Here is an 18,739-nt window from a genome sequence, read left to right on the forward strand (position 1 = left end):
ACCACACTAACTGTACCCTGGGTCCATTCTCACCACACTAACTGTACACTGGGTCCATTGTCACCACACTAACTGTATCCTGTGACCATTCTCACCACACTAACTGTGCCCTGGGTCCATTCTCACCACACTAACTGTGCCCTGGGACCATTCTCACCATACTAACTGTACCCTGGGTCCATTGTCACCACACTAACTGTACCCCGAGGCGATTCTCACAATACTAACTGTACCCTGAGGCCATTCTCACCACACTAACTGTACCCTGGGACCATTATCACCACACTAACTGTACCCTGGGACCATTGTCACCACACTAACTGTACCCTGGGACCATTCTCACCATACTAACTGTGCCCTGGGTCCATTCTCACCACACTAACTGTGTCCTGGGTCCATTGTCACCACACTAACTGTACCCTGGGACCATTGTCACCACACTAACTGTGCCCTGGGACCATTCTCACTACACTAACTGTACCCTGGGTCCAATGTCACCACACTAACTGAACCCTGGGACCATTCTCACCACACTAACTGTACCCTGGGTCCATTCTCAACACACTAACAGTACCTTGGGACCATTCTCACCACACTAACTGTACCCTGGGTCCATTGTCACCACACTAACTGTGCCCTGGGACCATTCTCACCACACTAACTGTGCCCTGGGTCCATTGTCACCACACTAACTGTGCCCTGGGACCATTCTCACCACACTAACTGTACCCTGGGTCCAATGTCACCACACTAACTGTACCCTGGGACCATTCTCACCACACTAACTGTACCCTGGGTCCATTCTCACCACACTAACTGTACCCTGGGTCCATTCTCACCACACTAACAGTACCTTGGGACCATTCTCACCACACTAACTGTACCCTGGGTCCATTGTCACCACACTAACTGTGCCCTGGGACCATTCTCACCACACTAACTGTACCCTGGGTCCATTCTCGCCACACTAACTGTACCCTGGGACCATTCTCACCACACTAACTGTGCCCTGGGACGATTCTCACCACACTAACTGTACCGTGGGTCCATTGTCACCACACTAACTGTACCCTGGGACCATTGTCACCACACTAACTGTGCTCTGGGACCATTCTCACCACACTAAATGTACCCTGGGACCATTCTCACCACACTAACTGTGCCCTGGGACCATTCTCACCACACTAACTGTACCCTGGGACCATTGTCACCACACTAACTGTACCCTGAGGCGATTCTCACCACACTAACTGTACCCTGGGACCATTCTCACCACACTAACTGTGCCCTGGGTCCATTGTCACAACACTAACTGTGCCCTGGGACCATTCTCACCACACTAACTGTGCCCTGGGTCCATTGTCACCACACTAACTGTGCCCTGGGACCATTCTCACCACTCTAACTGTGCCCGGGGTCCATTGTCACCACACTAACTGTGCCCTGGGACCATTCTCACCACACTAACTGTACCCTGGGTCCATTGTCACACACTAACTGTACCCTGGGACCATTGTCATCACACTAACTGTACAATGGGTCCATTGTCACCACACTAACTGTACCCTGGGTCCATTCTCACCACACTAACTGTGCCCTGGGACCATTCTCACCACACTAACTGTGCCCTGGGTCCATTCTCACCACACTAACTGTACCCTGGGACCATTCTCACCACACTAACTGTGCCCTGGGTCCATTCTCACCACACTAACTGTACCCTGGGACCATTCTCGCCACACTAACAGTACCTTGGGACCATTCTCACCACACTAACTGTACCCTGGGTCCATTGTCATCACACTAACTGTGCCCTGGGACCATTCTCACCACACTAACTGTGCCCTGGGTCCATTGTCACCACACTAACTGTGCCCTGGGACCATTCTCACCACACTAACTGTACCCTGGGTCCAATGTCACCACACTAACTGTACCCTGGGACCATTCTCACCACACTAACTGTACCCTGGGTCCATTCTCACCACACTAACAGTACCTGGGGACCATTCTCACAACACTAACTGTACCCTGGGACCATTCTCACCACACTAACTGTACCCTGGGTCCATTCTCACCACACTAACAGTACCTTGGGACCATTCTCACCACACTAACTGTACCCTGGGTCCATTGTCACCACACTAACTGTACCCTGGGACCATTGTCACCACACTAACTGTGCCCTGGGACCATTCTCACCACACTAACTGTACCCTGGTTCCATTGTCACCACACTATCTGTACCCTGGGACCATTGTCACCACACTAACTGTGCTCTGGGACCATTCTCACCACACTAACTGTACCCTGGTCCATTGTCACCACACTAAATGTACCCTGGGACCATTCTCACCACACTAACTGTGCCCTGGGACCATTCTCACCACACTAACTGTACCCTGGGACCATTGTCACCACACTAACTGTACCCTGAGGCGATTCTCACCACACTAACTGTACCCTGGGACCATTCTCACCACACTAACTGTGCCCTGGGTCCATTGTCACAACACTAACTGTGCCCTGGGACCATTCTCACCACACTAACTGTGCCCTGGGTCCATTGTCACCACACTAACTGTGCCCTGGGTCCATTCTCACCACACTAACTGTACCCTGGGACCATTCTCACCACACTAACTGTGCCCTGGGACCATTCTCACCACACTAACTGTGCCCTGGGTCCATTCTCACCACACTAACTGTACCCTGGGACCATTCTCACCACACTAACTGTGCCCTGGGTCCATTCTCACAACACTAACTGTACCCTGGGACCATTCTCGCCACACTAACTGTACCCTGGGACCATTCTCACCACACTAACTGTGCCCTGGGTCCATTGTCACCACACTAACTGTACCCTAGGTCCATTCTCACCACACTAACTGTACACTGGGTCCATTGTCACCACACTAACTGTATCCTGTGACCATTCTCACCACACTAACTGTACCCTGGGTCCATTCTCACCATACTAACTGTACCCTGGGTCCATTGTCACCACACTAACTGTACCCCGAGGCGATTCTCACCATACTAACTGTACCCTGAGGCCATTCTCACCACACTAACTGTACCCTGGGACCATTCTCACCACACTAACTGTGTCCTAGGTCCATTGTCACCACACTAACTGTTCCTTGGGACCATTGTCACCACACTAACTGTGCCCTGGGACCATTCTCACCACACTAACTGTACCCTGGGTCCAATGACACCACACTAACTGTACACTGGGTCCATTCTCACCACACTAACTGTACCCTGGGTCCATTCTCACCACACTAACAGTACCTTGGGACCATTCTCACCACACTAACTGTACCCTGGGTCCATTGTCACCACACTAACTGTTCCCTGGGACCATTCTCACCACACTAACTGTACCCTGGGAACATTGTCACCACACTAACTGTACCCTGGGACCATTCTCACCACACTAACTGTACCCTGGGTCCATTCTCACCACACTAACAGTACCTTGGGACCATTCTCACCACACTAACTGTACCCTGGGTCCATTGCCACCACACTAACTGTGCCCTGGGACCATTCTCACCACACTAACTGTACCCTGGGTCCATTCTCACCACACTAACTGTGCCCTGGGACCATTGTCACCACACTAACTGTACCCTGGGTCCATTGTCACCACACTATCTGTACCCTGGGACCATTCTCACCACACTAACTGTACCCTGGGTCCATTCTCACCACACTAACAGTACCTGGGGACCATTCTCACCACACTAACTGTACCCTGGGACCATTCTCACCACACTAACTGTACCCTGGGTCCATTCTCACCACACTAACAGTACCTTGGGACCATTCTCACCACACTAACTGTACCCTGGGTCCATTGTCACCACACTAACTGTGCCCTGGGACCATTCTCACCACACTAACTGTACCCTGGGTCCATTCTCGCCACACTAACTGTACCCTGGGACCATTCTCACCACACTAACTGTGCCCTGGGACGATTCTCACCACACTAACTGTACCCTGGGTCCATTGTCACCACACTAACTGTACCCTGGGACCATTGTCACCACACTAACTGTGCCCTGGGACCATTCTCACCACACTAACTGTACCCTGGTTCCATTGTCACCACACTATCTGTACCCTGGGACCATTGTCACCACACTAACTGTGCTCTGGGACCATTCTCACCACACTAACTGTACCCTGGTCCATTGTCACCACACTAAATGTACCCTGGGACCATTCTCACCACACTAACTGTGCCCTGGGACCATTCTCACCACACTAACTGTACCCTGGGACCATTGTCACAACACTAACTGTACCCTGAGGCGATTCTCACCACACTAACTGTACCCTGGGACCATTCTCACCACACTAACTGTGCCCTGGGTCCATTGTCACAACACTAACTGTGCCCTGGGACCATTCTCACCACACTAACTGTGCCCTGGGTCCATTGTCACCACACTAACTGTGCCCTGGGACCATTCTCACCACTCTAACTGTGCCCGGGGTCCATTGTCACCACACTAACTGTGCCCTGGGACCATTCTCACCACACTAACTGTACCCTGGGTCCATTGGCACACACTAACTGTACCCTGGGACCATTGTCATCACACTAACTGTACAATGGGTCCATTGTCACCACACTAACTGTACCCTGGGTCCATTCTCACCACACTAACTGTGCCCTGGGACCATTCTCACCACACTAACTGTGCCCTGGGTCCATTCTCACCACACTAACTGTACCCTGGGACCATTCTCACCACACTAACTGTGCCCTGGGTCCATTCTCACCACACTAACTGCACCCTGGGACCATTCTCGCCACACTAACTGTACCCTGGGACCATTCTCGGCACACTAACTGTGCCCTGGGTCCATTGTCACCACACTAACTGTACCCTGGGTCCATTGTCACCACACTAACTGTACACTGGGTCCATAGTCACCACACTAACTGTATCCTGTGACCATTCTCACCACACTAACTGTACCCTGGGTCCATTCTCACCATACTAACTGTACCCTGGGTCCATTGTCACCACACTAACTGTACCCAGAGGCGATTCTCACCATACTAACTGTACCCTGAGGCCATTCTCACCACACTAACTGTACCCTGGGACCATTCTCTCCACACTAACTGTGTCCTGGGTCCATTGTCACCACACTAACTGTACCCTGGGACCATTGTCACCACACTAACTGTGCCCTGGGACCATTCCCACCACACTAACTGTACCCTGGGTCCATTGTCACACACTAACTGTACCCTGGGACCATTGTCATCACACTAACTGTACCCTGGGTCCATTGTCACCACACTAACTGTACCCTGGGTCCATTCTCACCACACTAACTGTGCCCTGGGACCATTCTCACCACACTAACTGTGCCCTGGGTCCATTCTCACCACACTAACTGTACCCTGGGACCATTCTCACCACACTAACTGTGCCCTGGGTCCATTCTCACAACACTAACTGTACCCTGGGACCATTCTCGCCACACTAACTGTACCTTGGGACCATTCTCACCACACTAACTGTACCCTGGGTCCATTGCCACCACACTAACTGTGCCCTGGGACCATTCTCACCACACTAACTGTACCCTGGGACCATTCTCACCACACTAACTGTGCCCTGGGACAATTCTCACCACACTAACTGTACCCTGGGTACATTGTCACCACACTAACTGTACCCTGGGACCATTGTCACCACACTAACTGTGCCCTGGGACCATTCTCACCACACTAACTGTACCCTGGGTCCATTCTCACCACACTAACTGTGCCCTGGGACCATTCTCACCACACTAACTGTACCCTGGGTCCATTGTCACCACACTATCTGTACCCTGGGACCATTGTCACCACACTAACTGTGCTCTGGGACCATTCTCACCACACTAACTGTACCCTGGGTCCATTGTCACCACACTAAGTGTACCCTGGGACCATTCTCACCACACTAACTGTGCCCTGGGACCATTCTCACCACACTAACTGTACCCTGGGACCATTGTCACCACACTAACTGTGCCCTGAGGCCATTCTCACCACACTAACTGTACCCTGGGACCATTCTCACCACACTAACTGTGCCCTGGGTCCATTGTCACCACACTAACTGTGCCCTGGGACCATTCTCACCACACTAACTGTGCCCTGGGTCCATTGTCACCACACTATCTGTGCCCTGGGACCATTGTCACCACACTAACTGTGCCCTGGGACCATTCTCACCACACTAACTGTACCCTGGGTCCATTGTCACACACTAACTGTACACTGGGTCCATTCTCACCACACTAACTGTACCCTGGGTCCATTCTCACAACACTAACTGTGCCCTGGGACCATTGTCACCACACTAACTGTGTCCTGGGACCATTCACACCACACTAACTGTACCCTGGGTCCATTCTCACCACACTAACTGTGTCCTGGGTCCATTGTCACCACACTAACTGTTCCTTGGGACCATTGTCACCACACTAACTGTGCCCTGGGACCATTCTCACCACACTAACTGTACCCTGGGTCCAATGACACCACACTAACTGTACACTGGGTCCATTCTCACCACACTAACTGTACCCTGGGTCCATTCTCACCACACTAACAGTACCTTGGGACCATTCTCACCACACTAACTGTACCCTGGGTCCATTGTCACCACACTAACTGTTCCCTGGGACCATTCTCACCACACTAACTGTACCCTGGGAACATTGTCACCACACTAACTGTACCCTGGGACCATTCTCACCACACTAACTGTACCCTGGGTCCATTGCCACCACACTAACTGTGCCCTGGGACCATTCTCACCACACTAACTGTACCCTGGGACCATTCTCACCACACTAACTGTGCCCTGGGACAATTCTCACCACACTAACTGTACCCTGGGTACATTGTCACCACACTAACTGTACCCTGGGACCATTGTCACCACACTAACTGTGCCCTGGGACCATTCTCACCACACTAACTGTACCCTGGGTCCATTCTCACCACACTAACTGTGCCCTGGGACCATTCTCACCACACTAACTGTACCCTGGGTCCATTGTCACCACACTATCTGTACCCTGGGACCATTGTCACCACACTAACTGTGCTCTGGGACCATTCTCACCACACTAACTGTACCCTGGGTCCATTGTCACCACACTAAGTGTACCCTGGGACCATTCTCACCACACTAACTGTGCCCTGGGACCATTCTCACCACACTAACTGTACCCTGGGACCATTGTCACCACACTAACTGTGCCCTGAGGCCATTCTCACCACACTAACTGTACCCTGGGACCATTCTCACCACACTAACTGTGCCCTGGGTCCATTGTCACCACACTAACTGTGCCCTGGGACCATTCTCACCACACTAACTGTGCCCTGGGTCCATTGTCACCACACTATCTGTGCCCTGGGACCATTGTCACCACACTAACTGTGCCCTGGGACCATTCTCACCACACTAACTGTACCCTGGGTCCATTGTCACACACTAACTGTACACTGGGTCCATTCTCACCACACTAACTGTACCCTGGGTCCATTCTCACAACACTAACTGTGCCCTGGGACCATTGTCACCACACTAACTGTGTCCTGGGACCATTCACACCACACTAACTGTACCCTGGGTCCATTCTCACCACACTAACTGTGTCCTGGGTCCATTGTCACCACACTAACTGTTCCTTGGGACCATTGTCACCACACTAACTGTGCCCTGGGACCATTCTCACCACACTAACTGTACCCTGGGTCCAATGACACCACACTAACTGTACACTGGGTCCATTCTCACCACACTAACTGTACCCTGGGTCCATTCTCACCACACTAACAGTACCTTGGGACCATTCTCACCACACTAACTGTACCCTGGGTCCATTGTCACCACACTAACTGTTCCCTGGGACCATTCTCACCACACTAACTGTACCCTGGGAACATTGTCACCACACTAACTGTACCCTGGGACCATTCTCACCACACTAACTGTACCCTGGGTCCATTCTCACCACACTAACAGTACCTTGGGACCATTCTCACCACACTAACTGTACCCTGGGTCCATTGCCACCACACTAACTGTGCCCTGGGTCCATTGTCACAACACTAACTGTGCCCTGGGACCATTCTCACCACACTAACTGTGCCCTGGGTCCATTGTCACCACACTAACTGTGCCCTGGGTCCATTCTCACCACACTAACTGTACCCTGGGACCATTCTCACCACACTAACTGTGCCCTGGGACCATTCTCACCACACTAACTGTGCCCTGGGTCCATTCTCACCACACTAACTGTACCCTGGGACCATTCTCACCACACTAACTGTGCCCTGGGTCCATTCTCACAACACTAACTGTACCCTGGGACCATTCTCGCCACACTAACTGTACCCTGGGACCATTCTCACCACACTAACTGTGCCCTGGGTCCATTGTCACCACACTAACTGTACCCTAGGTCCATTCTCACCACACTAACTGTACACTGGGTCCATTGTCACCACACTAACTGTATCCTGTGACCATTCTCACCACACTAACTGTACCCTGGGTCCATTCTCACCATACTAACTGTACCCTGGGTCCATTGTCACCACACTAACTGTACCCCGAGGCGATTCTCACCATACTAACTGTACCCTGAGGCCATTCTCACCACACTAACTGTACCCTGGGACCATTCTCACCACACTAACTGTGTCCTAGGTCCATTGTCACCACACTAACTGTTCCTTGGGACCATTGTCACCACACTAACTGTGCCCTGGGACCATTCTCACCACACTAACTGTACCCTGGGTCCAATGACACCACACTAACTGTACACTGGGTCCATTCTCACCACACTAACTGTACCCTGGGTCCATTCTCACCACACTAACAGTACCTTGGGACCATTCTCACCACACTAACTGTACCCTGGGTCCATTGTCACCACACTAACTGTTCCCTGGGACCATTCTCACCACACTAACTGTACCCTGGGAACATTGTCACCACACTAACTGTACCCTGGGACCATTCTCACCACACTAACTGTACCCTGGGTCCATTCTCACCACACTAACAGTACCTTGGGACCATTCTCACCACACTAACTGTACCCTGGGTCCATTGCCACCACACTAACTGTGCCCTGGGACCATTCTCACCACACTAACTGTACCCTGGGTCCATTCTCACCACACTAACTGTGCCCTGGGACCATTGTCACCACACTAACTGTACCCTGGGTCCATTGTCACCACACTATCTGTACCCTGGGACCATTCTCACCACACTAACTGTACCCTGGGTCCATTCTCACCACACTAACAGTACCTGGGGACCATTCTCACCACACTAACTGTACCCTGGGACCATTCTCACCACACTAACTGTACCCTGGGTCCATTCTCACCACACTAACAGTACCTTGGGACCATTCTCACCACACTAACTGTACCCTGGGTCCATTGTCACCACACTAACTGTGCCCTGGGACCATTCTCACCACACTAACTGTACCCTGGGTCCATTCTCGCCACACTAACTGTACCCTGGGACCATTCTCACCACACTAACTGTGCCCTGGGACGATTCTCACCACACTAACTGTACCCTGGGTCCATTGTCACCACACTAACTGTACCCTGGGACCATTGTCACCACACTAACTGTGCCCTGGGACCATTCTCACCACACTAACTGTACCCTGGTTCCATTGTCACCACACTATCTGTACCCTGGGACCATTGTCACCACACTAACTGTGCTCTGGGACCATTCTCACCACACTAACTGTACCCTGGTCCATTGTCACCACACTAAATGTACCCTGGGACCATTCTCACCACACTAACTGTGCCCTGGGACCATTCTCACCACACTAACTGTACCCTGGGACCATTGTCACAACACTAACTGTACCCTGAGGCGATTCTCACCACACTAACTGTACCCTGGGACCATTCTCACCACACTAACTGTGCCCTGGGTCCATTGTCACAACACTAACTGTGCCCTGGGACCATTCTCACCACACTAACTGTGCCCTGGGTCCATTGTCACCACACTAACTGTGCCCTGGGACCATTCTCACCACTCTAACTGTGCCCGGGGTCCATTGTCACCACACTAACTGTGCCCTGGGACCATTCTCACCACACTAACTGTACCCTGGGTCCATTGGCACACACTAACTGTACCCTGGGACCATTGTCATCACACTAACTGTACAATGGGTCCATTGTCACCACACTAACTGTACCCTGGGTCCATTCTCACCACACTAACTGTGCCCTGGGACCATTCTCACCACACTAACTGTGCCCTGGGTCCATTCTCACCACACTAACTGTACCCTGGGACCATTCTCACCACACTAACTGTGCCCTGGGTCCATTCTCACCACACTAACTGCACCCTGGGACCATTCTCGCCACACTAACTGTACCCTGGGACCATTCTCGGCACACTAACTGTGCCCTGGGTCCATTGTCACCACACTAACTGTACCCTGGGTCCATTGTCACCACACTAACTGTACACTGGGTCCATAGTCACCACACTAACTGTATCCTGTGACCATTCTCACCACACTAACTGTACCCTGGGTCCATTCTCACCATACTAACTGTACCCTGGGTCCATTGTCACCACACTAACTGTACCCAGAGGCGATTCTCACCATACTAACTGTACCCTGAGGCCATTCTCACCACACTAACTGTACCCTGGGACCATTCTCTCCACACTAACTGTGTCCTGGGTCCATTGTCACCACACTAACTGTACCCTGGGACCATTGTCACCACACTAACTGTGCCCTGGGACCATTCCCACCACACTAACTGTACCCTGGGTCCATTGTCACACACTAACTGTACCCTGGGACCATTGTCATCACACTAACTGTACCCTGGGTCCATTGTCACCACACTAACTGTACCCTGGGTCCATTCTCACCACACTAACTGTGCCCTGGGACCATTCTCACCACACTAACTGTGCCCTGGGTCCATTCTCACCACACTAACTGTACCCTGGGACCATTCTCACCACACTAACTGTGCCCTGGGTCCATTCTCACAACACTAACTGTACCCTGGGACCATTCTCGCCACACTAACTGTACCTTGGGACCATTCTCACCACACTAACTGTACCCTGGGTCCATTGCCACCACACTAACTGTGCCCTGGGACCATTCTCACCACACTAACTGTACCCTGGGACCATTCTCACCACACTAACTGTGCCCTGGGACAATTCTCACCACACTAACTGTACCCTGGGTACATTGTCACCACACTAACTGTACCCTGGGACCATTGTCACCACACTAACTGTGCCCTGGGACCATTCTCACCACACTAACTGTACCCTGGGTCCATTCTCACCACACTAACTGTGCCCTGGGACCATTCTCACCACACTAACTGTACCCTGGGTCCATTGTCACCACACTATCTGTACCCTGGGACCATTGTCACCACACTAACTGTGCTCTGGGACCATTCTCACCACACTAACTGTACCCTGGGTCCATTGTCACCACACTAAGTGTACCCTGGGACCATTCTCACCACACTAACTGTGCCCTGGGACCATTCTCACCACACTAACTGTACCCTGGGACCATTGTCACCACACTAACTGTGCCCTGAGGCCATTCTCACCACACTAACTGTACCCTGGGACCATTCTCACCACACTAACTGTGCCCTGGGTCCATTGTCACCACACTAACTGTGCCCTGGGACCATTCTCACCACACTAACTGTGCCCTGGGTCCATTGTCACCACACTATCTGTGCCCTGGGACCATTGTCACCACACTAACTGTGCCCTGGGACCATTCTCACCACACTAACTGTACCCTGGGTCCATTGTCACACACTAACTGTACACTGGGTCCATTCTCACCACACTAACTGTACCCTGGGTCCATTCTCACAACACTAACTGTGCCCTGGGACCATTGTCACCACACTAACTGTGTCCTGGGACCATTCACACCACACTAACTGTACCCTGGGTCCATTCTCACCACACTAACTGTGTCCTGGGTCCATTGTCACCACACTAACTGTTCCTTGGGACCATTGTCACCACACTAACTGTGCCCTGGGACCATTCTCACCACACTAACTGTACCCTGGGTCCAATGACACCACACTAACTGTACACTGGGTCCATTCTCACCACACTAACTGTACCCTGGGTCCATTCTCACCACACTAACAGTACCTTGGGACCATTCTCACCACACTAACTGTACCCTGGGTCCATTGTCACCACACTAACTGTTCCCTGGGACCATTCTCACCACACTAACTGTACCCTGGGAACATTGTCACCACACTAACTGTACCCTGGGACCATTCTCACCACACTAACTGTACCCTGGGTCCATTCTCACCACACTAACTGTACCTTGGGACCATTCTCACCACACTAACTGTACCCTGGGTCCATTGCCACCACACTAACTGTGCCCTGGGACCATTCTCACCACACTAACTGTACCCTGGGACCATTCTCACCACACTAACTGTGCCCTGGGACAATTCTCACCACACTAACTGTACCCTGGGTACATTGTCACCACACTAACTGTACCCTGGGACCATTGTCACCACACTAACTGTGCCCTGGGACCATTCTCACCACACTAACTGTACCCTGGGTCCATTCTCACCACACTAACTGTGCCCTGGGACCATTCTCACCACACTAACTGTACCCTGGGTCCATTGTCACCACACTATCTGTACCCTGGGACCATTGTCACCACACTAACTGTGCTCTGGGACCATTCTCACCACACTAACTGTACCCTGGGTCCATTGTCACCACACTAAGTGTACCCTGGGACCATTCTCACCACACTAACTGTGCCCTGGGACCATTCTCACCACACTAACTGTACCCTGGGACCATTGTCACCACACTAACTGTGCCCTGAGGCCATTCTCACCACACTAACTGTACCCTGGGACCATTCTCACCACACTAACTGTGCCCTGGGTCCATTGTCACCACACTAACTGTGCCCTGGGACCATTCTCACCACACTAACTGTGCCCTGGGACCATTCTCACCACACTAACTGTACCCTGGGTCCATTCTCACCACACTAACAGTACCTGGGGACCATTCTCACCACACTATCTGTACCCTGGGACCATTCTAACCACACTAACTGTACCCTGGGTCCATTCTCACCACACTAACAGTACCTTGGGACCATTCTCACCACACTAACTGTACCCTGGGTCCATTGTCACCACACTAACTGTGCCCTGGGACCATTCTCACCACACTAACTGTACCCTGGGTCCATTCTCGCCACACTAACTGTACCCTGGGACCATTCTCACCACACTAACTGTGCCCTGGGACGATTCTCACCACACTAACTGTACCCTGGGTCCATTGTCACCACACTAACTGTACCCTGGGACCATTGTCACCACACTAACTGTGCCCTGGGACCATTCTCACCACACTAACTGTACCCTGGTTCCATTGTCACCACACTATCTGTACCCTGGGACCATTGTCACCACACTAACTGTACCCTGGTCCATTGTCACCACACTAAATGTACCCTGGGACCATTCTCACCACACTAACTGTGCCCTGGGACCATTCTCACCACACTAACTGTACCCTGGGACCATTGTCACCACACTAACTGTACCCTGAGTCGATTCTCACCACACTAACTGTACCCTGGGACCATTCTCACACACTAACTGTGCCCTGGGTCCATTGTCACAACACTAACTGTGCCCTGGGACCATTCTCACCACACTAACTGTGCCCTGGGTCCATTGTCACCACACTAACTGTGCCCTGGGACCATTCTCACCACTCTAACTGTGCCCGGGGTCCATTGTCACCACACTAACTGTGCCCTGGGACCATTCTCACCACACTAACTGTACCCTGGGTCCATTGTCACACACTAACTGTACCCTGGGACCATTGTCATCACACTAACTGTACAATGGGTCCATTGTCACCACACTAACTGTACCCTGGGTCCATTCTCACCACACTAACTGTGCCCTGGGACCATTCTCACCACACTAACTGTGCCCTGGGTCCATTCTCACCACACTAACTGTACCCTGGGACCATTCTCACCACACTAACTGGGCCCTGGGTCCATTCTCACCACACTAACTGTACCCTGGGACCATTCTCGCCACACTAACTGTACCCTGGGACCATTCTCGGCACACTAACTGTGCCCTGGGTCCATTGTCACCACACTAACTGTACCCTGGGTCCATTCTCACCACACTAACTGTACACTGGGTCCATTGTCACCACACTAACTGTATCCTGTGACCATTCTCACCACACTAACTGTACCCTGGGTCCATTCTCACCATACTAACTGTACCCTGGGTCCATTGTCACCACACTAACTGTACCCAGAGGCGATTCTCACCATACTAACTGTACCCTGAGGCCATTCTCACCACACTAACTGTGCCCTGGGACCATTGTCACTATACTAACTGTACCCTGGGTCCATTCTCACCACACTAACTGTACCCTGGGTCCATTCTCACCACACTAACTGTGTCCTGGGACCATTCACACCACACTAACTGTACCCTGGGTCCATTCTCACCACACTAACTGTGTCCTGGGTCCATTGTCACCACACTAACTGTTCCTTGGGACCATTGTCACCACACTAACTGTGCCCTGGGACCATTCTCACCACACTAACTGTACCCTGGGTCCAATGACACCACACTAACTGTACACTGGGTCCATTCTCACCACACTAACTGTACCCTGGGTCCATTCTCACCACACTAACAGTACCTTGGGACCATTCTCACCACACTAACTGTACCCTGGGTCCATTGTCACCACACTAACTGTTCCCTGGGACCATTCTCACCACACTAACTGTACCCTGGGAACATTGTCACCACACTAACTGTACCCTGGGACCATTCTCACCACACTAACTGTACCCTGGGTCCATTCTCACCACACTAACAGTACCTTGGGACCATTCTCACCACACTTACTGTACCCTGGGTCCATTGCCACCACACTAACTGTGCCCTGGGACCATTCTCACCACACTAACTGTACCCTGGGACCATTCTCACCACACTAACTGTGCCCTGGGACAATTCTCACCACACTAACTGTACCCTGGGTACATTGTCACCACACTAACTGTACCCTGGGACCATTGTCACCACACTAACTGTGCCCTGGGACCATTCTCACCACACTAACTGTACCCTGGGTCCATTCTCACCACACTAACTGTGCCCTGGGACCATTCTCACCACACTAACTGTACCCTGGGTCCATTGTCACCACACTATCTGTACCCTGGGACCATTGTCACCACACTAACTGTGCTCTGGGACCATTCTCACCACACTAACTGTACCCTGGGTCCATTGTCACCACACTAAGTGTACCCTGGGACCATTCTCACCACACTAACTGTGCCCTGGGACCATTCTCACCACACTAACTGTACCCTGGGACCATTGTCACCACACTAACTGTGCCCTGAGGCCATTCTCACCACACTAACTGTACCCTGGGACCATTCTCACCACACTAACTGTGCCCTGGGTCCATTGTCACCACACTAACTGTGCCCTGGGACCATTCTCACCACACTAACTGTGCCCTGGGACCATTCTCACAACACTAACTGTACCCTGGGTCCATTCTCACCACACTAACAGTACCTGGGGACCATTCTCACCACACTATCTGTACCCTGGGACCATTCTAACCACACTAACTGTACCCTGGGTCCATTCTCACCACACTAACAGTACCTTGGGACCATTCTCACCACACTAACTGTACCCTGGGTCCATTGTCACCACACTAACTGTGCCCTGGGACCATTCTCACCACACTAACTGTACCCTGGGTCCATTCTCGCCACACTAACTGTACCCTGGGACCATTCTCACCACACTAACTGTGCCCTGGGACGATTCTCACCACACTAACTGTAACCTGGGTCCATTGTCACCACACTAACTGTACCCTGGGACCATTGTCACCACACTAACTGTGCCCTGGGACCATTCTCACCACACTAACTGTACCCTGGTTCCATTGTCACCACACTATCTGTACCCTGGGACCATTGTCACCACACTAACTGTACCCTGGTCCATTGTCACCACACTAAATGTACCCTGGGACCATTCTCACCACACTAACTGTGCCCTGGGACCATTCTCACCACACTAACTGTACCCTGGGACCATTGTCACCACACTAACTGTACCCTGAGGCGATTCTCACCACACTAACTGTACCCTGGGACCATTCTCACACACTAACTGTGCCCTGGGTCCATTGTCACAACACTAACTGTGCCCTGGGACCATTCTCACCACACTAACTGTGCCCTGGGTCCATTGTCACCACACTAACTGTGCCCTGGGACCATTCTCACCACTCTAACTGTGCCCGGGGTCCATTGTCACCACACTAACTGTGCCCTGGGACCATTCTCACCACACTAACTGTACCCTGGGTCCATTGTCACACACTAACTGTACCCTGGGACCATTGTCATCACACTAACTGTACAATGGGTCCATTGTCACCACACTAACTGTACCCTGGGTCCATTCTCACCACACTAACTGTGCCCTGGGACCATTCTCACCACACTAACTGTGCCCTGGGTCCATTCTCACCACACTAACTGTACCCTGGGACCATTCTCACCACACTAACTGTGCCCTGGGTCCATTCTCACCACACTAACTGTACCCTGGGACCATTCTCGGCACACTAACTGTGCCCTGGGTCCATTGTCACCACACTAACTGTACCCTGGGTCCATTCTCACCACACTAACTGTACACTGGGTCCATTGTCACCACACTAACTGTATCCTGTGACCATTCTCACCACACTAACTGTACCCTGGGTCCATTCTCACCATACTAACTGTACCCTGGGTCCATTGTCACCACACTAACTGTACCCAGAGGCGATTCTCACCATACTAACTGTACCCTGAGGCCATTCTCACCACACTAACTGTACCCTGGGACCATTCTCACCACACTAACTGTGTCCTGGGTCCATTGTCACCACACTAACTGTACCCTGGGACCATTGTCACCACACTAACTGTGCCTTGGGACCATTCCCACCACACTAACTGTACCCTGGGTCCATTGTCACACACTAACTGTACCCTGGGACCATTGTCATCACACTAACTGTACCCTGGCTCCATTGTCACCACACTAACTGTACCCTGGGTCCATTCTCACCACACTAACTGTGCCCTGGGACCATTCTCACCACACTAACTGTGCCCTGGGTCCATTCTCACCACACTAACTGTACCCTGGGACCATTCTCACCACACTAACTGTGCCCTGGGTCCATTCTCACAACACTAACTGTACCCTGGGACCATTCTCGCCACACTAACTGTACCCTGGGACCATTCTCACCACACTAACTGTGCCCTGGGTCCATTGTCACCACACTAACTGTACCCTGGGTCCATTCTCACCACACTAACTGTACACTGGGTCCATTGTCACCACACTAACTGTATCCTGTGACTATTCTCACCACACTAACTGTACCCTGGGTCCATTCTCACCATATTAACTGTACCCTGGGTCCATTGTCACCACACTAACTGTACCCCGAGGCGATTCTCACCATATTAACTGTACCCTGAGGCCATTCTCACCACACTAACTGTGTCCTGGGTCCATTGTCACCACACTAACTGTTCCTTGGGACCATTGTCACCACACTAACTGTGCCCTGGGACCATTCTCACCACACTAACTGTACCCTGGGTCCAATGACACCACACTAACTGTACACTGGGTCCATTCTCACCACACTAACTGTACCCTGGGTCCATTCTCACCACACTAACAGTACCTTGGGACCATTCTCACCACACTAACTGTACCCTGGGTCCATTGTCACCACACTTACTGTTCCCTGGGACCATTCTCACCACACTAACTGTACCCTGGGAACATTCTCACCACACTAACTGTGCCCTGGGTCCATTGTCACAACACTAACTGTGCCCTGGGACCATTCTCACCACACTAACTGTGCCCTGGGTCCATTGTCACCACACTAACTGTGCCCTGGGACCATTCTCACCACTCTAACTGTGCCCGGGGTCCATTGTCACCACACTAACTGTGCCCTGGGACCATTCTCACCACACTAACTGTACCCTGAGTCCATTGTCACACACTAACTGTACCCTGGGACCATTGTCATCACACTAACAGTACAATGGGTCCATTGTCACCACACTAACTGTACCCTGGGTCCATTCTCACCACACTAACTGTGCCCTGGGACCATTCTCACCACACTAACTGTGCCCTGGGTCCATTCTCACCACACTAACTGTACCCTGGGACCATTCTCACCACACTAACTGTGCCCTGGGTCCATTCTCACCACACTAACTGTACCCTGGGACCATTCTCGCCACACTAACTGTACCCTGGGACCATTCTCGGCACACTAACTGTGCCCTGGGTCCATTGTCACCACACTAACTGTACCCTGGGTCCATTCTCACCACACTAACTGTACACTGGGTCCATTGTCACCACACTAACTGTATCCTGTGACCATTCTCACCACACTAACTGTACCCTGGGTCCATTCTCACC

The sequence above is a fragment of the Hemitrygon akajei genome, chromosome 10 (genome assembly GCF_048418815.1).
Source record: "Hemitrygon akajei chromosome 10, sHemAka1.3, whole genome shotgun sequence".
NCBI classification, from domain to species: Eukaryota; Metazoa; Chordata; class Chondrichthyes; order Myliobatiformes; family Dasyatidae; genus Hemitrygon; species Hemitrygon akajei.